This window comes from Ambystoma mexicanum, chromosome 5p (assembly GCF_040938575.1).
Source record: "Ambystoma mexicanum isolate Mex_15411 chromosome 5p, UKY_AmexF1_1, whole genome shotgun sequence".
Classification (NCBI taxonomy): Eukaryota; Metazoa; Chordata; class Amphibia; order Caudata; family Ambystomatidae; genus Ambystoma; species Ambystoma mexicanum.
This window is the reverse complement of record NC_090930.1, coordinates 1,023,082,221-1,023,106,710: the sequence shown is the minus strand read 5'-3', so window position 1 is coordinate 1,023,106,710 and position 24,490 is coordinate 1,023,082,221.

Genomic DNA, 24,490 nt, shown 5'->3' with positions numbered 1-24,490 from the left:
CAAACCTTATTCGTGACTCAGCAAACAGACGAATATGATTCTGAAAGGGCGTTTAGTGTGAGAATGGCACAGGGTTGCTCGGCAACCAGTACTCTAATAGGTCACATGACCAATGGCTATATTTACTTGCTGAGCTGCTATAGGGCTCCTCAGACAACACCCACATTCCTACGAGGCTGCGACCAGCAAGCCGGCAGGAATCACTAATTACGAACGCATTCAAGCGGCTAATGGGTAAGCTTCCTAAGCGCCGTCGTAAATCACAGATCTACAGGGAGTCTTCTGCCAGAGGTTTAGGCCTCATTACACGGTAGGTGCTAAAAAACGGGATTTACCGGCATGGCGCTATTAGCGTGTCCGCCCTCACAGGAGACCGCCAATAGCGGACCATTACGAGTAAGCGGACATGCGCATAGGGCCATGCCGGTAAATGACCCTACCGCCATGCCGCAAAAGCTCCTTACCGGGACCGCCCAAAGTGCTGATAGCACCTCCGCCCTCACTGTACATGCTATTAGCGGTCACAGTCATCGCACCGGAACGGGAAAGAGCACGGCGGCCATCTTTAAAAACACAATCCATTGCCATCCTCTGCCCCCTGGACCATATTGGAGTAGTGAGCTGTGTGAAATCAACCGTGACACCTGCATCATGCCCAAAGCCCTGAAGAAAACCTGTGACAGGCAGCGGAAGGAAAAGTATACCAACGAGGAACTGGTCATGTTGACACAGACCCTTGCAGAGCATGCAGAGGTAGTCTTTGCCAATGATATGCGCCGCGCCACCTTGCTCAAGAAGAAAGCCATCTGGGAGGAGGTGGCAGTCAAAGTCAGTGCCGTGGGCACCAGCACGCGCACTGTGCGCGAATGCAGGAAGAGGTGGGACGACCTCAGGCTGCGGGAGAGGAGCATCCTGGCGGAGAACCACCGCATTGCCAGTGCTGGTGGAGATGGCTCCCCAATACGCCTGAAGGAATGGGAGGAGACATGCGCCAACATGATTGCCACCGAGAGCATCGAGGGAGTGGGCAGCATGGAGGTCGGCGTGGCTACCACTTCCGATGCAGGTGAGTATACACATGACAGGATGCGGTGTGAATGCACAGTCACCCCCATATGTGAGCACAGACCCCACTCATGCATGGACACACAACCACACATGCACCCATCCATCACCATGTCAGTGTCAGACCCAAACACACACACATGCACACATCACCAGAGACAAGTCCCAAACTCAACCATGCATGGATGAGGCACTGAACTGGCACATCACCTGCATCCACAACTGCTAAGTCCCAATGTCCACAACTGCATCATTCCTGTAATTTACATTGAGTATATTGAAACGCAACCAATGCCATCCCCCTTCTCGTCCCTGACAGGCTCACATACAGATGGGGAGGATGCTGCTGATGCATCAAAGGCACCACCTACATCAAAGAGGCCAAGGGCACAGGAGCCGGAGGAAACCCCTGCAACATCCAGGGGCAAGGGTGGAAGGCCACACCTGAAGAGTGGCAGCCTACGTCACAGTGCCACTGCCAGGGCAGCAGTAGCTGCACCACCAACTGTGGCCCCACGACCGGAGGCAAACCCACTTTCAACAATGCCAGACACCCAGGGCCCACCATCAGCTGCGGCAAGCTCTGCTGGTGAGGCAGCCGCCACTGGCCCCCAGTCTGATCCAGAGGACACCCTACTCCAGCACATGGAGATGCACACCCCAAGCCCCCCAGGAAGCCCAGAGCCCGTGGCATCCCAGACCCCTGGTACTGATGGGACTTTCGAGGACACCAACCCTGCAATAATGTCACCCATGCTACCATCACCTGTTGCATTGGAGCCATCTGAGGGCACGGCATCCAATGCACGGTCACCCGGCACTGACCTCCAAATCACCGCCATCCTGGCCAACAGGAGCTGACCGTGCTGGTTGGCCAGCATGTCGCTGAGGCTGCCAATCTCACCGAGAACATAGTCCAGATGGCGAGGCACTCCACTGAGCGCATGGACGCCAACACGGACAGGATATGCAATGAAATTGCAAGTCTTAGGGAGGTGCTTGTCCGCATGGCAGACACAATGGTCCGCCACTTTCACCCACAAGGCCAGTCTGCCCCATCCTCGACTTCCGGGTTGACACAAACAAGCCCCCTCAGGCGCTCGATGCGAACCACCAGGCGCACGTCTGGCAACCCTCAAGACCCTTCCAAGGGCAATTGCAATTAGGGGGTTAATGGGGATACCCCGGTGTGCATTGGCGATGGCAGAAATGGCAGAGACATGAGGGACTGTTGTGGGGGGTGGTGGGAAGGGTGTTATGGGTCTGTTGTGGGGGGTGGTGGGAAGGGTGTTATGGGTCTGTTGTGGGGGGTGGTGGGAAGGGTGTCATGGGTCTGTTGTGGGGGGTGGTGGGAAGGGTGTTATGGGTCTGTTGGGGGGGGGAGGGTGGTGGGATGTTGTGGGGCTTCCACTTCTTCACCTTTATGTTAGTCAATACACTGGTTTCTGATGAAAACACAGCCTTGGACATCTTCATTGTGTGTGTGTGTACTTCATTGGCGACAGGGTCCATTGCGTGCTCTGATACATACACCAGTGCATTCCTCCCCATATCCATGTGACAGTACGAAAACATTTTCCGCAGATTGATTGCCTGATCAGATGCTGTCTCAAAGCACATGCCTCCTGACCATCCCCTCTTGCAACGCCTGCATCCCCTTCACCTCCGTCCACATCAACATCATCATCCTCATCATGTGCTTCTATCCCAACGTCAGGGGGCAGTGGGCTATTCTGTCTGTCACACATATTGTGCAGCATGACACATGCCATGGTGATCTTGCCCACCTTCTCATGTCCATACAGGAGAGCAGCACCAGATCTGGTAATGCACATTGAACGTGACTTCAAAAGTCCAAAGGCCTGCTCAGTCACGATGCGGGTACGGGTATGTGCATGATTGATTACCTCCTTGTGCCTGTTCTGTGGTCTCCGTACAGGTGTGAGGAGCCAGGTTTTCAGGGGATAGGCCGCATCACCTGTATGGGGGGATGAATGGGGTCCTGTTACTGTTCACCTCAAGGGCGGCCTGTTCACATCACACAAATTGACATAGCATTGTGATGCAAGTGCTGATATGAGCGCATACATGCAGATGGTCTGTGTGACAGCAACGTGCAAGTGTGTGGCCGACCCTGCAAGTAGAAATGGCACAATAATGCCTACAACAGTAGTTTTCACATGTCCTGGGTGTGGCCAGGTTTTAGGTGTCCCTGGGCCAGGCAAATTTTGTAGCACACTGCTTGTGTACTGACATTCTGACACCAATGTTGCCATGCTGTGAAGCATCACTTCCGTGGTGCTATAGGTGTGTGGTTCAGTGCCATGTCTAGGGGTGTTCCCTTTGCATGCATTCAAGGGTACATTGCTGGATTGATGCTGTGATGCGCTGATTCTGTATTACCATCTTGATGTGCAATGGGGATGTGTAATATTTTGCAGCCTGCATTGTTCTCATAGTCGTGCACCATCAAATTGCATGTGGATGCTTCTCAGGTACATCGTGGCCTTCCCTGAAGGACATTGGCGTACATCTGTATGTCCGTTTTCCCTACGGACGCCAGTCAACACCCAGTTGGAGTATGTATCCCCCCCCCATTCACACCCAGTTGGAGTATGTATCTCTCCCCCCCAAAATCACGCTGCCATGTGCTTGCCCTGCTACTCACAAAGTAGCCACGTACGTTGTCCGGTGTGTCGCTCCATGTAGCGTGGCATACTTGAGTCCCGCAGAACCATGGAATCATGTGTTGATCCTGGGAATCTGGCACAGCAATGTGTGATTATCTTGCTGGCGTCACATACCATTTGGGCATTGATAGAGTGGAATTGCTTCATGTTTCGGTACACTGCTTCATTGTGATGTGGGACCACCAATTCTGCATGGGTCCAGTCGATGGCCCCGATGCAACTTGGAATGCCTGGGCAGTCTGTGGCATGGATATGTGTTCAGGTGCATGCTTCAGGAGTGCATCGAGTACCTGGTTCAGCGTGCGTGAGGATACTGGTTGTGAGATGCCATGCATCTGTCCCACTGTATGCTGATAGGTGCCTGTGGGCAGGAAGTGGAGCACACTCACCACCTTCAGTAGCGGGGAGATGGCAGTTCTGATGTCTATGAGGCTCGCAATGTCGTCGTGGATCATGTCCACGATGCTGGTGATGGGAGCCCTGTCCAGATGGTACAGGGTGTGTATCTGCTCAGAGGTCAGGTTGAATGGACTGGCTCTGGTCCTGGGTACTGGTGGGTGCCTCTGTGGTATGATTAGGTGCCGTTGTGGTGCCTGCTGTGCCTGTCTTGCCCTCCTCCTCCTCCTCCTCCTGCGTCTCCTTTGTGCTGCCTGTTGTTGTGGCAGCTCCGCTGCAATGAGGTCCTCCAGGCCATATAATGCTGCCAGTATCGGAACCATCTTGGTGTGGGGAGGGGTGTGGGAAGGGATGTGGTGTGCTCCTTTTGAGCTGCCACAGTCTCCATTGCCTTCACCTGTGCTGATTTGGTCCACCTGTGGCAGGTGGGTACACTGCACATTTCCCTTAACGGGTGGTCCGCGATGCCGGTATTTGCACCATGGCGGTAAGGGGTTTGGGGGGATTTACCATGCCGCTATTTGCATGTGCACTGGCCTTGTGATGCTGTGCTAATAGCGGCATGGCGTAATTAACGGAATGGAGGGTCGCGCGCACGCGACCTGCCCGCTATTAGTGGCACCGTAATTAGCGGTGCCGCTAATAGCGGTGTGCGGGGTCGTGATCCACATAGGGATTTAACATTACCGGTAATTAATTACCGGTAACGTTAAATCAATACCGCCTTCCATGTAATGAGGCCCCCATGGGCTGATAAAATCTATTCTTTATTTTTTTCCTTGTCTTAATTTATGATTAGTACACGAGATGGCAACAAGACAACATGATACATTTAAGAAAGTCTAAAACAGCACACCAAGTTGCATTGAAATGACTTTGCGTGATTTTCAGTAATCCTGTTACTCGCTGGTAAGCTGCAGTTAGCTATTTATCACTATTTTTGCAATGGAAATCGGTACATCTGATTCCTTATTTCAATAGTGGGCTGTTTCTGCTCTTACAGATACGATTTACTGCATGGAAGTCATCTAGGGATTATATGACCAAACCACTTATCCGCACTAAATACTTGTCAGACTGCACCACGTGCCCTATATATCAGGTATCCCTCTTGCATGGACTGTTTTCTCTTTGTGATGTGGATATATACACTCACCATTCTTTAATAGCACCATTACGTTACTTATAAAATATTGCTCAGATCGAGTACTTTTTCGTGCTGACCATGTCTTTTGTTTTTGTCTTCTCTTCCCCTTCCCTACCTTTTTATTTTCATGCCCCCACACCAATTTATTGCAATCATATAATCGCTGCAACCATTATCAATAATTACGTGGATGCTTTGTGTGTTTTCACATGTATGAATTGTCACTTTTGTTGGTAGTAATGCATTTTTACGCCCTGAGGACGGCCCAGTTAGGGTTGAAACACATGTTGGCGTGGTGTTTTTCTGTTGATTAAATTCATGGAACCTTAAGCACAATTTGTTGGAATCTTTTAAAATTGTTCAAGTATATTTCGATCAGCCTCATTTGGAACCACCTTCCAGTTCAGTGCTACTGTATTTTTATCAATCTGGGAATACTCAAGTTGTAAAAAGCTTACACTAAATAATATTTACTGGGACCATATACTGACCTTGACACACCTTATTTATACGAACAAAGGTTGGGAGCGCAGATAGTGAGGCCCTCCACACCTATTGTCTCCACCTAAGGAGTATTAACTTCTTTGTTTCATGAATAAAACCACATAACGTTTTGGAACTTAATGATTCTCTGTGGCGCAGTTCTTTTTGTGAGGAAACAATCCAATTGCTGTGATAGGAGGGCTTTTTGGACAAAAGCCTACCCTGCTCACTGTGATTATTTGTATGCGTTGTGTTTGTGTGAATGTATTTATCTAATGCTGCTGCTGGGATAAAGCATTTGTATTATCAGGGTATTTTATTTATTTTAAACTCAAATGTCTGGACAAATGATGGCTTGTTTGTGCCAGGCAGTCAACCTTGTGTCAGAGAACCTACATTTTAAACGTTCCCTCCAAAACAAATGTGTGGTGTGTAACTGATAATAGATGTGGCTTGTAGAAGTGTGAGGTTTTATAAACTAAATATATATAATATCAGGTAAAAAAAAAAACCTGCCAGTTTTGCTTTGAATATTAAGCATTCCAATTAGCAGTTTGCAGACAGTGAAGGAGAAAAGAAATGCTGAAACATACAAATTATAGAAATTGTTTTAATTTAGAATTCAACATCAAATAAATGCTTCAGAAAACAGACATAATGCACGAAAAAGTATATCTCGCTGTCAACAGTTCCTAGTTATACCCACAAAATTAAGGAAACCCCGACCCCTCTCTGACTTGACTGCCAATGCACCCCCCTGAGGAGCACTTTGCCCCCCCCAGCATAAAAACCTTGCTCTACCACTGCGCCCTGCACTACCATCTTGCATCGAGCCACAGCCAAGAAGGTCGAGGCTTGCCTCATGCCCAAGTCATTCATCAGGGGGGACTGAACCAGACAACTATCCAGCGCACTTACACTGACATCAGTGCTTCTTGCCTGCCTGTTGTGGCGCTGCCCGATGATGGGCCTACGCGGCGGCGTGACGTTTCACGCCGCCGCGCTGAGTATAAATAAAGGGGGCGTTCCCGGCCGCATTAGAGTGACCGGGAAGCCCGAACACGAAGGACTGGTGTCGGTCTGACTCCTTCAGGTGGTGGGGGCTTACGGGACCGCGTGGGGGCTCCGACCCGCCCCCAACAGTGGCGACGAGTGGTGAGGGAGACCCGGGCCCGGCGGTATAATCTGTGGAAGATTAATTTTTTTAAACGAAGCGGAACGGACCTTCGTTTCGTCTCATGCCGGGTCGCGGGACGCACACGCGGCCGGCGGCCATTTTGTCTTGGAGGCCGTAAAACTTCACGAGGCTCCGGTTTGGAGCGTGTAGTCAACACGGGCCTAATTTTTGGACACATCAATAGCAGGAGGTCTACCCTGCACGCCCATGTCTGATTTGTGGGTTTTAACCCGATTTTGGGTCTTTTACGTCGTGTGAAAGCCAGGAGAGGACTTATATGACAGGGCCTGTCTAGGCCAATCCATCACTTTTGGTTCAATTTTTGGAACTTCCAAGTCCATTTGGATTGCGGCAAGGTGGATCCACGGTGTTTTCTTTGTCTCCTTCATCATCAGAGTGCCGTGGGTTTTTTCTTCTTTGTCTTCTTCATCATCAAGCTTGGCTGCTCTGGATAACTGCGTCATTTGTACATCCACTTGTGCCTTATCTGGATGCCTCCCTGTGTTGGAACTGTTCGTGTACCCGGGAAGGAGGGGTGAGTCGCACTGTGATGGTGGGTGTCTGAGTTGCGGCCCTCAGGACAGTAGGTGGGGGTGCCTGTGCGCTCAAGCCCATGGGCGACTCTGAGGATTCGGACAGTGGTGGTGCAGCAGCGTCCCTTCCCCGCGATCGTGGCCAGGCAGCAGCTCAATAACAGGCCGCCCTACCTCCGGTGATTCAAGTCCCTGCAGGACCGCCACCTGGACAACCAGGGTTTCCCATTATGGCTCAAGCACGAGCACCCGCGGCCCATGCCGCCTTGCAGCCCATTCCGGAGTTCGATGCGTCGGGCCCACCCTCGAGCATGGGGCCCCGATGGAGAAGATGGGTGAGTCGCCTCGACATGTATTTCAGGGCTGCTCAGGTGACGGACGATGACAGCAGAATTGCCACCATGCTGTATTCGGCAGGGCCGACAGTCCAGGAGATATTTGAACCGCTTGCTCCTATCAACAACTCTTATGATGCGGCCAAGGCGGCCCTCCTCGCACACTTCCTTCCCCTTGCAAACGTGGACTATGAGAGGTTTGTCATGCTCTCGGCGAAGCAGAAGGAGGAGGAGACTCTGGACACTTTTTATGGTCGCCTACGCCGCCTCTCCCTCGGTTGTGCATGGGGGGATGCAGACGACATGATACGCACGATGCTAATCCAGGCATGCTCCTCCGGCAAGCTCAGGAGGCAAGTCCTGAGAGAGCCGGGCCTCACGCTGCCCCGCATTCTGGAGCTGGGCAGGTGCCACGAGGTAGCAGAAGCACGAGCCAAAAAGATGGAAGCTGGGTCTCGGTCGGTGAGGTCGGAGGAGGTGTGTGTCGTGTGGCGGGGTGGCCGAGGAGTGAGACGCCCGGGTGGAGGACCCCGAGACAGGGCAGGAAGAGCTGGGGAGTCGTGCCAGAAGTGTGGGTACGACCTCCCTCACATGGCAGAATGCCCGGCGGCTGGAAAAACCTGTGGGAGGTGTGGACTGGCCGATCATTTCTCGAGAGTATGTCGGGCAGCCATGCCGGTGATGGTGCCGAGAGGTCAGGCACGGACATGGACTCCGCGCCAGAGCCAACAGCCCAGTATTGCCCAGGTAGAACAGGGGGAAGTTGAGTCCCATCCGGAAGGAGCCGAAGAGGAAGACGAGGAGAACATCTTTTTCGTCTCAAGCGTGGGTGTACTCAAAGGAAGAAGCCGGAGACAGCCGAGATGTGTGGTCGAGATCAACCACTCCCCAGTCCCAGTGCTCGTTGACACAGGCGCCTCTGTCAATGTGATGGCCAGAGGGCATTATGACTCTCTCAAACCCCTCCCAGGTCTGGTCGCACCGAAGGCCCGTATATTTGCTTTTGGGGGTCAGGAACCGCTACCGCTCGACGGTGCCTTTGTGGCAGACGTGGAACATGATGGCTCACAAATCAAGGCCCGATTTTATGTGACCCCGGTGAGCAGCAATACCCTGCTCAGTTGCGCAGCTGCGGAGGCCTTAGGTATTGTCAGCTTTGCATACTCCGTCCACCTGGAGGACATTAATGATCTCCTTGACAAATATGCTGCACTCTTCAGTGGGATCGGAAAGATGAAGGGGGAACCAGTTCGATTACACATCGATGAGTCAGTGCAGCCCATCGCATTGAAACACCGCTGAGTACCTTTTCATTTAAAGGAGCAGGTCGATAAGGAGCTGGACAATTTGGTGAGCCTGGATATCATCGAAAAGGTTGAGGGCCCAACTCCCTAGGTGTCCCCGATCGTGGTGGCCAGAAAGCCCAAGCAACCCGACTCGGTACGCATTTGCGTGGACATGAGGCTCCCCAACAAGACGATCAAAAGGGAGCGCCATCTTACTCCAACGATCGATGATATCATTGCTGATGTTCAGGGGGCTAAACTGGACCTCCGAGCCGGGTATCACCAGGTCGTCCTTCATCCAGAGTCCCGGTATATAACAACGTTTACCACCCATCGGGGACTATATCGATACAAGCGGTTGAGTTTTGGAGTATCGTCTGCCGCTGAAGTGTTCCAAAACATCATCAGGGGCGCCCTAGCAGATCTAGAGGGCGTCCTCAACATCAGCAATGATATTCTGGTGTTTGCCAAAACCGAAGTGGATCACATGAAGAGGCTCGATAATACTCTGAAACGACTTCAATCGTTGGGCCTCACCCTGCACAGGGAGAAGTGTGAGTTCATGCGCCCCTCTATTGAATTCTTTGGCTTCATATTCAAGGAGGGGGGCTGTCGCCAGACCCGAAGAAGGTTCAGGACATCAAAGCGGCGAAGGCCCCCGAGTCTGTGACGGACGTGAGGAGCTTCCTGGGGATGGTAACGTATTACGGGCGGTTCATCCCGAACTTAGCCTCAAGATCTGAACCACTCCGGGCGCTGACCAAGAAGGAGTCACCTTGGCATTGGGGCCCTCTCGAACAGGCCGCCTTTGAGGACATTAAGGGTGCCCTCACAACGGGAGATACTATGGCATTTTTCGACCCCGCCTTGGAATCGGAGATTGTGGTTGATGCGAGTCCTTTCGGGTTGGGGGCAGTGCTGACTCAAGTGGATCACAGCGGGACTGTTCGACCTGTGGCGTATGCGAGCAAAGCGCTCACCGAAACGGAACAGAGGTACTCCCAGATCGAGCGGGAGGCCCTGGCAGTGCTGTGGGGCTGCAAACATTTCCGGCTCTATGTCTTGGGACGTCCAGTGACGGTGGTGACTGACCACAAACCGCTGCTTCCGATTCTAGTGGGCTCTTCGTCAAAACCACCAGCTAGAATTGAGAGGTGGATGCTCGCCCTCCTCGAGTATTCAGTCACCCTGGTATATAGCCAGGGGCCAACAATGCCGCGGACTACCTGTCTCGTCATCCGGGAGTAGGTGGGGGAGATGGACATGACACCTGCGGAGAAGAGGCGGACAGTTATGTACGAATGGTGGTGGAGGCGGCAACGCCAAATGCGATGTCCCTAGAGGAGTTGGAGGCTGCTGCGGCTGAGGACGAGTGCTTTTGAATCTTGAAGGACACAATGCACAACGGGTCCTGGAAGTCCGTCCTCGGAGCCGTGTCCGGGCGCACGCCAGAAGCCAAAACAGCTCTGGAGCAGTTGTGGAAGGTGAAGGAGGAGTTGTCGTTCTCCGACTCAGGGCTGCTACTCTGGGGTGACCGGATCGTCATTCCACGGTCAAAGGTGAGCGATGTGATCAGTCTCGCCCATCATGGACATCAGGGCGCCGCTAAGACCAAGACGCGGCTCCGCTCGAAAGTCTGGTTTCCGGAGTTGGAAAAAAGGGTGGACGACTTTGTGGCGGCCTGCGTATGGTGTCAGGCGGCCTCTCCGCTGCAACGAGAACCTGCAATTGAGGTAATGCCCCGTGGCACGAGGCCCTGGGAGGTCGTCCACGCTGACTTTGGCTCGACATCAGTGGGCACTCACTTCCTGGTGATAGTCGACGAACACTCGAGATACCCGGAAGTTGAGTTTGTCGAATCTGTGGCCTTTGAGCATGTGGTGGTGGCCATGGAGAAGATATTTGCGGCCCATGGCTTCCCCCACACTCTATGCTCTGACAACGGATCGCCCCTCCAAAGTGAGCGGTTCTCCGAGTTGATGGAGAGCTGCGGAATACAGCACAGGAAGATCTCCCCCCTGTGGCCCCGAGCAAACGGGGACGCTGAGAGACTGATGAGGACTCTGAACAAAACATTCCGAATTGCTCAGGGGCAGGGGCAATCCTTACAACGCGCCCTCTATCAGTTTCTGCGGGTGTACCGCACCACCCCACATGCCGCCACGGGAGTGGCACCCGCAGAGGCGTTATTCAAGAGGTGCCCCAGGGGGCTGCTGCCGGAACTTGGGGAGAAAGAACCAGGGGTCATCGATAGCCCGCGGGTGGAGGCTGAAAGGCGAGTACGAACGGAACAAGAGAACCTGCGCAGGGGTCTCCGACCTCAAAGACTTGAACCGGGAGATGAGGTCCTTATCCGTAATCGACACCCCCACGGGAAGCTATCGCTCCCCTATGAACCGGAACCCTTGGATGTAGTGGCAGTGAAAGGATCCATGGTGACGGCCTCGGATGGACGGTGTGCTGTCACCCGAAACGTGAGTTTCTTTAAGAAGCTGGGTGATCCACGAACTGAAACCCCACCCGAACCTGATCCACCAGACATGCCTGCTGACGGAGGCCTCTGGGACGAAGGACCCGAATCCCCAGTCCGGGGGGACGCAGCGGAAGGACGTCACGTGCCGGAGGTAGGCCAGAGGTACCCCCAGAGGGCTGGGCGAGGGAAACCTGCCTACCTCAGCGAATATGTTGTGGGACGTTTGATTAGTGAACTGGGGTGAGAAGATCTGGGTGGATGACATTAAAGGGGTTTTTGTTTTGGGTGTGCAGTAGTGTTTATGTTAGATGTGTGGTTTTCCTGGTTAATAAAGTTACTGTTAATCTATGTTTTTGTCCCTCCCAGAAAAGGAGGAGTGTGGCGCTGCCCGATGACGGGCCTACGCGGCGGCGTGACGTTTCACGCCGCCGCGCTGAGTATAAATAAAGGGGGCGTTCCCGGCCGCATTAGAGCGACCGGGAAGCCCGAACACGAAGGACTGGCGTCGGTCTGACTCCTTCAGGTGGTGGGGGCTTACGGGACCGCGTGGGGGCTCCGACCCGCCCCCAACACCTGTCATCCCAGTGATCCCGCGGTATGCTGTGCCCCCATTGACATGTACACGCTGCCTGGCTGATCCAGGGCACTGGACGCAGGGCTGTGGTTGTGGAGGATTGGGCTTGTCTTGGGAAATGTGTGCCACTTTGCTTCTTCTCACTGCTGACATCTGTCTTTTCAAGGCCTCCATCTTTGCACTGAGGCCCTTGATAGTACTTCCTCTGTTTCTTCTTTCCCTAGTCCAGTGGGATTGCTGCCTTTCTCCTCTCTGTTCCATTGGCCACTCCTCTCAGTTCTCCTGCATGCTTTCTAACCTCTCCATATGCGCCCAGTGAACTCAAGATTTCTGAGGCTCAGAGGAACTATTTGCAAGATGAGGGGGCATATTACGCAGGAGAGCACCAACCTGAGGAAGTGTTCGAGAGCCTCACAAAGAGTGCCTCTTCCAACCCAGAAGTACTTGAAAGGGAATGTTTTTAGAATGCCGCTTGGTAGAAGGATGCATTGTAGGACCCTTTCACTTGAGGAACGTGTGTGGACAGCCACCTATCCTTCATTTGAAAGATGCGTGGGGGTGCAGAGCCAGCACTCTGTAACCCTTACTTGGAAATGTGTGAGTAGAGACACAATCAGGGTGGCCAGACGTCCGGTTTTCCGTTGTCTCCCATCCTGAGAGTTTTTTAAATTTAAATACCCGTCTTGGTTTTATGGAAGGGAGGTTGCTGAAATTCAACAATATAAGGTGTCACTGTCACATAATAAACAGTTTCCTTGCATCACCTTTGTTAGATATTAGCCACCCCTGGGTAGGCTCGAACCAACAACTTTTCTATTTACAGGTACCTCCATTTACTGATGGTCCCGTGATTCTGGTTAAGAAATGCAAATATCAAAGCCTGTAATAACCAGGGAACCAAAACCTTCTGCATTTAACTTGCTTACTGTCACAGCCGAATCTGCAGTTTATATATAGGAGAAGTGCTGAAAATTGTATTTATTTTAATGTGAGGGAAAGTAAGGGATGGGGGAAGCCTTTGAATGGGCTGGTGGCACTAGTCCTACTTTTATGTTAGTGGCATGTCCCGGTTTTTTATTTTCAAAATCTGGTCCCCCTAGACATATTTCACTCTTAAATTGAGAGGCAGGCGGTTGGCAGAGACAGGAGTGTGCAGTACACGTCACTAACATGCAAATCTCTGCTGCTCTGTTTAGCGCTACATTCTCATTAGTTTGTTTGTCTTTCTTCCATTCACATCAGCTTCTTGTCAGACATTCGCAAATTCTACATTTTAAAATGCTTTCTGATTACATTTTTTTAATGTAATAATTTTTGAAGAACGGCACAATAGGCATGCATGAATACATTTTTAATTTGAGTTTTTGTTGAGCCCTGGCCCCGCCCAACAAGTATATAAAAAATGCAATTGAGTACCACTATTTGGGATAATAATGTCTTCTGTTATTTGAGCGCTCTGAGACCTATGGGTGTGTAGCGCTATATAAGCATTAAATTATTATTCCTAAATATTACTGACGCTTAATTAACTCATGCCATTTACTATTATCATATAAGAGAGGCATGGGACTGCCATATACATTAGCATAAATGACCAAGGACACTTGGCAGGAATGGCAAGAACACAATGACACCTGTGTAACCCCACATCTGCATTTTCTGGCAAACAGTCCTTCAATTGTTTCAGAGCTGGAACAGAACTTCCTTCCCATTACACTCAGAGATGCTTTGACAGAAGTGACGGGCAGTGCAGTAGGAAAGATTGTTCAATAGTTGTGAAAGCAGAGATTCCAAAGGGCACTGTAAAGACCTAGGCCACTTTTTGGGCGCAAAAGATGAGATGCGCTAATGCAACTTATCCTTTGCGCCCCAAAAAAGATCCATCTTGAAAAGTCTTTTGAATGTGACCAGCAGAGATGGGCACATTGAAATGCTTGCCGGCCCATTTGCACATTTAAACAAGTAAGGGGGTGTTTCTGTGGTTTCAAAGGGTATCCAGTCATTCCCTCGAATACAAAGCATCGACTTTAAAAACATCGAATGCAAAAGCTTCGAAAAAATGCATTTTATTTTTGTAGGTAAAGTTTTTTAAAAAGAATTAAAATGGATTTTAAGGAGTAAAAAAACAGGGGTTGGGGACCCCCCATAAAAATAAGGAAAAAAATGCATTTTTTCGATGCCTTTTTTTCGAGTCTTATGCATTCAATGCTTCCACATTCGATGCTATCACTATAAACCGTTTCAAAGCACATCCCGAATTCTGGAACAGGACACGCTTAGAAATGTCCAAATATAAAGCACATTCTCCTTAAAGGGAGGGTCATTGTGAAATACACTCCAATCTTCCACGTGGGTGATGGGAGCCTTTCATACATCAGTTCTGGGAACACGTTCAAATTGCTAATGTTGCAAGGGGGCTGCCCAGCTCATCATTTGTGCTGCTGGCCAGCCCCTCTAAAACATGTAGGTCACCCTTGAGAATAAGGGTACCTGTGCATTTCCAAAACTAGCACAAATCAAAAAAGCGCATCCTCTGTACTTTTTTAAAAATGTGTGCTAATTTTTGAGAATCTGGTTGGGGCTTAAAGTGCGAGGCACTCTCGAGATCCGATAGCAATTATATTTGCATTCTTACTTAAATCCAATGTAAAATAATATTGTGGACATACCATGTTGTTTTACTTGAATAATACATTTTCTCTGCAAGCCATAAAATCCAGTGCTGTGGATTCTTTCGTCCTGAATTCTTAGGGTCCGATTTATAGAATAAGCGCATAGACCCTGCAAAGTACTCTGCGCGTACAATAACTTTGCGCACAACGGCGCACGAAGGTCCCTTTGCGCCTACCATGTATTCATGGAATCCAAAGTGCAAAGCAACCCGACCCGCAAAGAAAACCGAGCTGCACGAGGAACGCCCACAACACACCCCCACGAAGCCAAAACTATTGCCAAAGACCAAACTTCGCGCAAGCCTTCGCATTAACCTCTGACCCACATTCTTTCACACTGGCGACACTGCACGCGGTCCCCTGTAAGTCTAGGCTGCACCCCGGCAAAACTGTGCGAGGTCACCCATAAGCAACGGCTGCAACCCCGCAAAACTGCGAGAGGTCCCCCGTAATTAACGGCTACACCTCTGCAAAACTGCACAAGGTCCCCGGTAAGCAACGGCTGCACCGCAGTGAAACTGCACAAAGTCCCCGTAATTAGCAGCTGAACCACTGCAAAACTGTAGACCGTCCCCCTATTTCCAAGGCACCCAAACTGCTCAAAGATACCACAAAGTCATAGCAGCCCCCACAAGTCCTGGCACCAACCCACCTCAGCTCTGCCACCAGCCCAGGTAGCCCCCTTTAGGCCTGACACCAGCCACCAGCCCCCTTCACCTCCAACACTACCCCCCAGGTTGCTTCTCAAGTCCACACATCACCCATCGGCCCCCCCTTACCTCCGCCACCACACCAGGCAGCCCCCTCAAGTCGTGACACCAGCCCCCCTCACCTCTGCCATTACCTACCAGGCTGCCCCCTCAAGTCCACACACTACCCACCAGCCCCCCTCACCTCTGCCACCACCCCAGGCAGTCCCCTCAAGCCCTGACACGACCCACCAGCCCCCCTCACCTTTGCAACCACCCCAGGCAGCCCCCTCAAGGCCTTGAAACCACCCACCAGCCCTCTTACCTCCACCACTAGCCCAGGCTGCCCCTGAAGTTCACACACCACCCACCAGCTCCCTCACCTCTGCCACTACCCCCAGGCAGCCCCCTCAATTCCTGACACCACCCACCAGCCCCCCCTCACCTCTGCCACTATCCCGCAGGTAGAGCCCTAAACTCCTGACACCACCCATCAGCCCCCCTCACCTCTGCCACCACCCCAGGGTGCCCCCTCAAGCCCTGACACCACCCACCAGCCCTCTCACCTGTGCCACCACCCTAGGGAGCCCCCTCAAGTCCTGACACCACCCACCAGCCCCCCTCACCTCCACCACCACCCCAGGTAGCCCCCTCAAGTCCCATCACCACCCACCATCTCCCTCACCTCTGCCACCACCCCAGGTAGCCCCCTCAAGTACTAACACCACCCACCAGCCCCCTCACCTCTGCCACTACCCCAGGCTGCCCCCTTAAGTCCACACATCACCCACCAGCCCCCCTCACTTCAGCCATCACCTCACGCAGCCCCCTTCAGTTCCTGACACCACCCACCAACCCCCCATCATCTTTGCCACTACCCATGTCTGCCCCCTCATGTCCACACACCACCCACCAGCCCCCTTCCCCTCCACCACCACCCCAGGCAGCCCCCTCAAGTCCTGACACCATCCACCAGTGCCCTGCCCTCTTCACCACCCCAAGCAGCCCCCCTCAGGTCCTGACACCAGCCACCAGCTCCCCTCACCTCTACCAATACCCCCTAGGGAGCCCCCTCAAGTCCTGACACCACCCACCAACCCCCCTCACCTCCACCACCACCCCAGGGAGCCCCCTCAAGTCCCATCACCACCCACCAGCTCTCTTGCCTCTGCCACCAACCCAGGTAGCCCTCTCAAGAACTGACACCACCCACCAGCCCCCCTCACCTCTACCACCACCCCAGGTAGCCCCCTCAAGTACTGACACCACCCGCCAGCCCCCCTCACCTCTGCCACTACCCCAGGCTGCCTCCTTAAATTCACATACCACCCACCAGCACCCCTCACCTCCTCCACCACCCCAGGCAGCCCCCTCATATCCTGACACCACCCATCATCCCCCCTCACCCGTGCAACCACCCGAGGCAGCCCCGTCAAGTCCTAATACCACCCATCATCCCCCCTCACCTCCGCCACCACCCCAAAGTAGCCCCCTGACAGTAGCCCCCCACCTTCAGTGCGTACTCCAGGGCAGAGTCAAATTCAGCATCTTTCTCCTTGAGGCAGGCCTCTGTCCTTTCCTGCAGGTCTTGCCATCCATCTTCCTCCTCTGCTCCTCCTCCGCATCCCTACAAGCTGCCTTCAGGATGGCAGCCCGCCCCAATGCCCACCTCTCTGACACCTCTATCCTGGCCTCTGCAATCCTTGCCTCACTAGCCCGCTTATCGCTCTGCCATCAGCTGCCTAAGGTAGGTTGATTGCATGCACACCAGATCACAGAGCCACCTCCTCTCCTCCTGCCAAATGCCAGCCATGTCCTGCCTCAATCGCCTCCTCGGTGCATGGAGGCCTCTGCACAGTCCTTATCTACTGCTGCCTGGCTGAGTGCAAGCTGCGCTGGTACCCCCGCCGTTTGGATAACACATGTTAGGGGAGCACAGTGCCAGAACTGTCCTGAAGTGCCAGCTGTCCGACCACTGCCTGTTCCTTTGTTGGTGCCTGGGCAGGCACAGTGACCACCTCATCTGTTGGATGTGGAACTTCCACCAGAGGCAGGGATGTACTCACCACCAGACCAGGCAGTGTGGGTGGAATTGGTGTACAGAGGTCCGTGATGGAATGCATCAAGGAAGGCCCCTGGAGGATGACTAGGACACAGAGGGGGAAGTGGAGAAGGGGGCAATTGAATTAGCCAGTGCACAGAGACCATCCGAGATTAGTGCTCTTGCCAGCTGGCTAAGGCATTGGCATATCAACTCATGATGCTGAACCAGCTCCTCATGAGTAGCTGACACAGCATCACAAATTCTGCCCGTCCGCCTCGCCTGAGCAGTCAACAGGTCCCGCATCAATTCAGGGGTGGTCTCCTCGGGCACAAGGGGGGGCTCAGTCTAGGTGGAGGCATTCACAAAGGCGGTCACTGCTGCAGAAGATGGACCATGGACATGAGATTGTGCAGCAACCTCCACGGTGCACATAACATCCTCGTGTCCCTGGCCCAGGGGTGCGGCCTGAACACTCTCCTGGATGCCCCCACCAGACCCTTTATGCTGGCCTTCAGTTGCCTCCTCCTCCACCACCACCTCCAGAGAGTCTTCCTCCCTCAATGGCCCCTCTGTCCCCACACCCTGGCCCACAGCCGCTGAAGAGTCCCCCACCACAACCACCTCCTAGTACTTACCCCCAGAAGCTCCGCCTGATGAAACTTGCACTCCCCCAGCCAATTCTCCCTCAGAAGAGGTGGTGTCAATGCTAGCTGGCCGGGAGTGCAATTGGGTCTGGTGGCCCGGTCCCTGCCCTTCCGCTCCACAGCAAGGACTACACCCTCTTCACAAGCTGCAGCAAATGTGGAAAATGGGACAAAGGACATTGACATCAGTTACCGGTATCAAAGCATGTATGGCATACACAACATTAACAGTACCAATCCTGCAGCATGTGTCAACCAGAAACTGACACACACATGTAGAGGAGCAGCCGAATACCAATGCAGGAAATGCCCCCCCCCCTGCTGCCTGTGTGTTGCAAGCCTGAAGGGGAACCATGTCTAACACCGGTAATTGTGACTATACTGCGACAAAGGTTCGAGAAAAGGTATCCACTAAGAAAATCGTATCTGATATATCCTCAAAGAGATGATAATCTCTTGGAAGAAGTCCCTGAAGGAATATGTAGACGAAAGAAAAGGAAGCCGGTGACGTCACAGAAGATGAGCATGACGCACTGAAAAGATTGGCTGAAGAAGGGGTGTGTACACCTTATGGAATCTGATGACGAAATAAGGAGTTGAGTAAAAGTTCATGTGAGAAAAGAGGATTGCACGTGTGAAAAGCACTTCAGAAAATCAAAGCCATTTAATAACTGTATAGATGCAGCAACGCAAGTAGACTAAGGAATCATAAAGGCTGGCTATACGTAGTGAATAGACTGCAGGTGATGCCGCCTTTATATAGAAACTGGACATCAATGTCACAAACTATACTAAGCTCAAGTTCACGAAGAAAGAAGGAATGAATATGAAGCTGTGTCGCAGTAAAGAAAATAGCTAAGAATCATGGAAGGGCCAAGAAGGGCTGTTTGGCCTGCATTGCATATCGCGTAACACTTTTATCACCTTTCGGATGCTCTCCGGATATCTCATACGCAATTTTTGATTTTAGGATGCCTCTGCATATCGCGTGCCACATATTTTTGCTTTGGGTTACATTGGAGCCTTGATGGACCACACATCTACATAGGACATCACATAGACTGTTGCATTCTTCATATTGCCCAGAACAATATATTGGTGTGCATTCCATTCATCCATTATATCTGCAACATGAGCGGTATACCTCCACGGTGGGCTCTGTGGTGAGCGTGGCCTCCGTCTTCATATGGCTACGGGTCTTGAGGTCAGCCCATCTTTTTTATTTATTTTATATTGCTATAGTTGAGAATCAACTTTTCAATATGATTTACATCTTTGTTCTTAAAATTTCATACAAAAATACATAAAAAGGGAAAGAAAAAAATACATAAAAAAGAAGAGTAAGAAAAGATACATAAAAAGAAGAGCAAGAATAATAAAATAACTAAAAAATAAGTACATGTGCTTCACATTATTTCCAGAATAATTTGTCCACATTCTTACATTTTAAAATATTTCTCAGTTAACAGTTCATTGTAGTTACATCATCTTATCAAGGAACAATTAGTGAGATTTAGTCTCAATTTATATGCTCTTCTAGTTCACAGTGTTCATCAAATGTCTAATTCTACACCTTTGCCTTTCTCATTACACATATTAATATCATCTAGTCTCAGAGACAGCAAAAAATGTATGACAGCAATTCTCAATATGTTAGCTTCAGCATTATAAATCATATACCAAAAATCTTCAGCCGAGAGGGACTTATATGCAACAAATTTATCTTTAAAAAATTCAATCCTTTTGTCCAGAAGTGCCAAACAATATGTGACCAGATGTGGTAAAGTTTCTGGCGTACCTGGAATTTTGCAGAATCGACACGCGTTATTACTGACTGGCGACAATTTCCATCTAGTCAAAACATCCAGCGTGTGCCATACATTTAATCTAAATCTTAAGAATAAATCTCTGTATTTAGCACCGGGAAATTTTAACATGTAAGATTCAGGCGTTCTCATCTTTATGATCAGGATGGGAAATGTTTTTGCATGATTAGTTTTTAAACAGTTTTCATGAGTCCTAATCCAATCCGATAGCATGATTTTATTTTTTGCTTTGTCAGGGTTTTGAATCAATAACTCATCGGAAACGTCTGCATCTTGTAGAAATTCCTTTACCTTTTCACGCCAAATGGTCTATGTTGTGTGGTTAGTTGTATCCTTGTAAATAGACAATACTTGCAGAATGGAATTGCCATCAGTTGTCATGATACATTTTTGATAAAGGGCACATAATTTCCACATGTACATTGTGTAGAGTGCCGTTAGTCCTAATTCATAGCAAATTAAACATATTGATGTACTCTTTGGTACTTTTAGTATGGCCTCCCAAAACAAACCTTCAAGGGGAGACCAAAAGGACTCATCTCTCCAGGCCCTTGTTTCAGCACCATATATTACTGTAGGAATAGTTTTTTGACTATAGTAAATTATAACAGGTTTAAGGGAAAAGGTCCCAAATTTGTGAAGCAAAATAGAAGCCTGAGCTATAGCCGTTCTCATTTTAATTCAGATGTCGTTATAATACGGTGCATCAGAGCGCATAGTATTAACATTAAGCCGTAAATATTTATATTCACATACGGATTCAAGTGGATGGAGCTGAATAGACCAGGTTTGATGGATCTTTTTCTTCGTGTGTGATGTAGCAACTATCATCAGTTTCGATTTTTTCAAATTGACAGTCAGTTCATTCTGGGTGACATAATCGTCCAACTTGTTCAATAAAGGTTGCAGACCCCTAGGCGTTTTCGCCAGTAACACCAGATCATCGGCGTAAAACAGCCACGGGATCGTACAGTTTCCCAATTGGGGAGAATCAGAAAGCACACTAGCAAACTCTGGTGGAATATCTGCAATGAAATAATTAAACAAGGAAGATGCCAATAGGCAACCTTGTTTCAGACCCCTATAAGTAAATATTTTACGGGATAATTTACCTTCCATGGACAATCGTATTTGGATAGATGTGTCCGTGTGAAATTGACATAGCCAGTATTGAAGATGTTTGGGATAGGAACTAGCTGATCATTTTTTAAACAATAGAAATCTCGACACAGAATCAAACGCAGTTTCAAAGTCTATAAACGCCAACAATAAAGGTTGATTGTTTTGTATTTCATGTTCCTTCATAGCATGAATTGTATGGAGATGAATTGCTGTTCCAAGACCTTCCATGAAACCAGTTTGAAATAGATCATTTATCCTAGCAGCATTTGTCCACTTCTTGAATTCATCTAAAATCAAGCGTGCAAAAAGCTTTCCCGGGGCGTCCAGAAGCGCAATTGGTCTATAATTTTGAGGTGCCACTCTATCTCCCTTTTTATAGATGGGCACGATGATCGATTTCCACCAAGACTGGGGAATTATTTGAGATTGGATGTTTTGTTGGAAGATCACTCTCAAAATAGTAGACCACGCTTCCAGATGGGCTTTTAACATCAAATTGGATATCCCGTCAGGACCTGGGGCTCTTGACGTGCTCAACTTCCATATGTTGTTCAATATATCAACCTGATCAATGATTATCTGGGAGCATGTATCTACAGCAATGGTAGGAGAAAAGTTGGCCCAATGAGTATCAGCATATAATGAGGAATAATGCTGTACCCATACTTCTTCCGGCACTGCATTAATCTGTCTAACTGATTGAGAGTTGACATTAGCAGTTTTTATCAGGCCCCATATCAAGGCAGAGCTTTTTGACGCTAGAGAATGTAACATGACTAGGGCATCTTTCAGAATCATGGCGGATTTGTGCTGTTTGAGCCAATTGTTATAGGCATTCTTTAATCTAGATGTTTGTTTGACTTTCTCCTCCAGAGGTAAATTTCCTAAATGGCGAATCTCCATGCGGAGATTGGTTTTTTGGGTTTTGATCTGGTCATCATATGTGTGTGGATGTACTTTGTTGTTTATTAAAGTAGCTTATCTGTGTTGCTTAAAAGTCTGCAAGATGGGTACATATGTGCCATCTTGCTGCTCTATATGAGGAGATAGAATGTCTTTTGGGTATGATATGGCTGACATTAAATGATTTAAAGACGATGGAGTCCATCTAAATCTATTGCTTTTCACTGATAACATTAGGTCAGTGTTATAATATTGAACCTTGTCATTCTCTGCCTCAAATCTACACTCCCATGTCAAGTCAAGAATATCATAATTACTCAAATCCTGAGATATCAATTTGAAGGTTTCCACTAACGTGAATACTGCACTGTCAACATATACATACTCAATCAAGGAAGAAGACTTACCTCGATGCCACGTATTGTTTGCAGGAATATCATTATAAACCGACACATTCACCATAACAAGCCCTCTTTCTTTCATCAGGCCCTTCCATTGCCTTACGGTTTCTCCAAGCTTGCCACCCCCACCAGTCATACAGTTCATGTTAAGATTACCCGCCACCCATATATGAGTTACTGATGTCTCCTTTGTGATCATGTCAAAACATATGTCTAAGTCTTTAAAAAAATTGGAATCTTTAATAGTTAGATGATTCGAGTACAAATTTAGGCAAGCGATGCATGTTTTGTGGTGGGTGATCTTGACCAATTGAATATGACTATTTGGAGAGGTCCAAGGTTCTATAGTCAGACCTCTAGAATTCTTGATGGCTATTAATAGACCTGCCATCGGTCTGCCTCTCAATGGAACTGTTGCAGGGATTAAGGCTATTTGATGATTCTCCCACACCAGAGGAACCCTCAGCCACACTTCCTGTAGTTATATTATATCATATTGTGCTAAACAGGTGGAGGAGGCCATCATCAATTGCCTATGACCCTGAGTATTTCATGAGGCCAAAGGAATGCTATTTTGTGAGCATATCTTGGGTTGTTATTGCCTGATCTCAGAATTATGCAGGCATGCAAGAACCACTGAGCGGGATAGGTTCACCAGTTCAGTAGAGTACGATATGGTCAAAGGCGTATTTAACCATGGTTTATTCCGTAAAAGCCCTTGTTGGATAACTTGCTGTAGATGTCCCATAGAATTCACTTCTGTCACATTTAGAAGCATAAAGCCTAGATTATATAAATCCAGTCTAGCCTCTCACCAATCCTGAAGACATCCAAAACCTTTACCACTGATAAATCATAGTCATGGATAAATTCAATCTGTGCTAGGTCAGTGGTGATAACATCCTGGAGAGACAGAATGCTATTTAGAATATTCAGGACCAAGGACCTATTCAGATCATATGTATCAAAATAACCTCCTCGACATTGTGTAAAGTGTGTTGAATTATCACAGTTAATATGTCTTCCTTTCGGTTTGATGTTTATTTCACCATTCTATTCCTTTGCTAGATCAGGCTTGTTTGGGAAATGCTGTAGTCTATTTGTTCCCAGGAACTCATTTTGCTGCAATGGAGCCTTATGTGTTCCATTGAATATTTGGTCTTTCGGTCCGTTTCCGGAGTGAATTCGGTCCCATTGTTCTGGCAAAGAGGCCGATCGAGACATAAAAATGCTCATTGATTTCATGATTTCTTCCCGTCTTGACTCAAGAGTAGTGAAGGTGGGAGTCTTTTCTGGGGTGTTGAGGAAGTTGTATCAGGTGTTGTTTCCTTATTTATCATAGGCACAAGAGCAATCTCAGATGGAGATGGTTTAACCTTGTTTTCAGAGATTGCTTCAACAAGATCATTCAAGGGCGCATAGTTCCTCTCTTGCATCGATGCAATCTTTGCTATCCCTTTGATCTTGTGTATCTGGGAAGCCCTCGCTTTTATTTTTGCCAAAGTTACATATTTATTTACGATAGCTGCACCTCTCTCTTTAATTCCTCGTTCCGACACAGTTAACATCTTCACAAACTGCCGAGCATTTTCAGTTTTTTGAGCTTTAGATATTTTTTCATTTTTTGTCTTTTTGGCACAATTTACGATTACAGTGGTTCTTTGTTTATTTTTTGTCTCATTCTGTACCTCAAATATGTTATAATTTGCGTTATTTCTGCTCTCACTAGGACTAGTAGTCGAGAGTTCAGACGGCACCACAGTATGCGTGTCTTCCAGCGTTATCTGGCCTGAATCCTCACCCTGAAGAACCACTCATCCCTTTTGGTTAGTAGAGGTATTTAAAGGTTTTGAAGCACTCAAGTCAATGGGTGTTGTAATTTTAGGGGGAGCGACTGACGGTTGGGCACTAGGATTGTGATTATTGTTTCTATTCTGTGAGTTGAAGCCAACAGGCAAATTTGCAAATCCTGAAGCGTTAGCTGCCTCGGATTCTAAAATTTCTCTTAGTAGAAAATTTTGATCAGACAG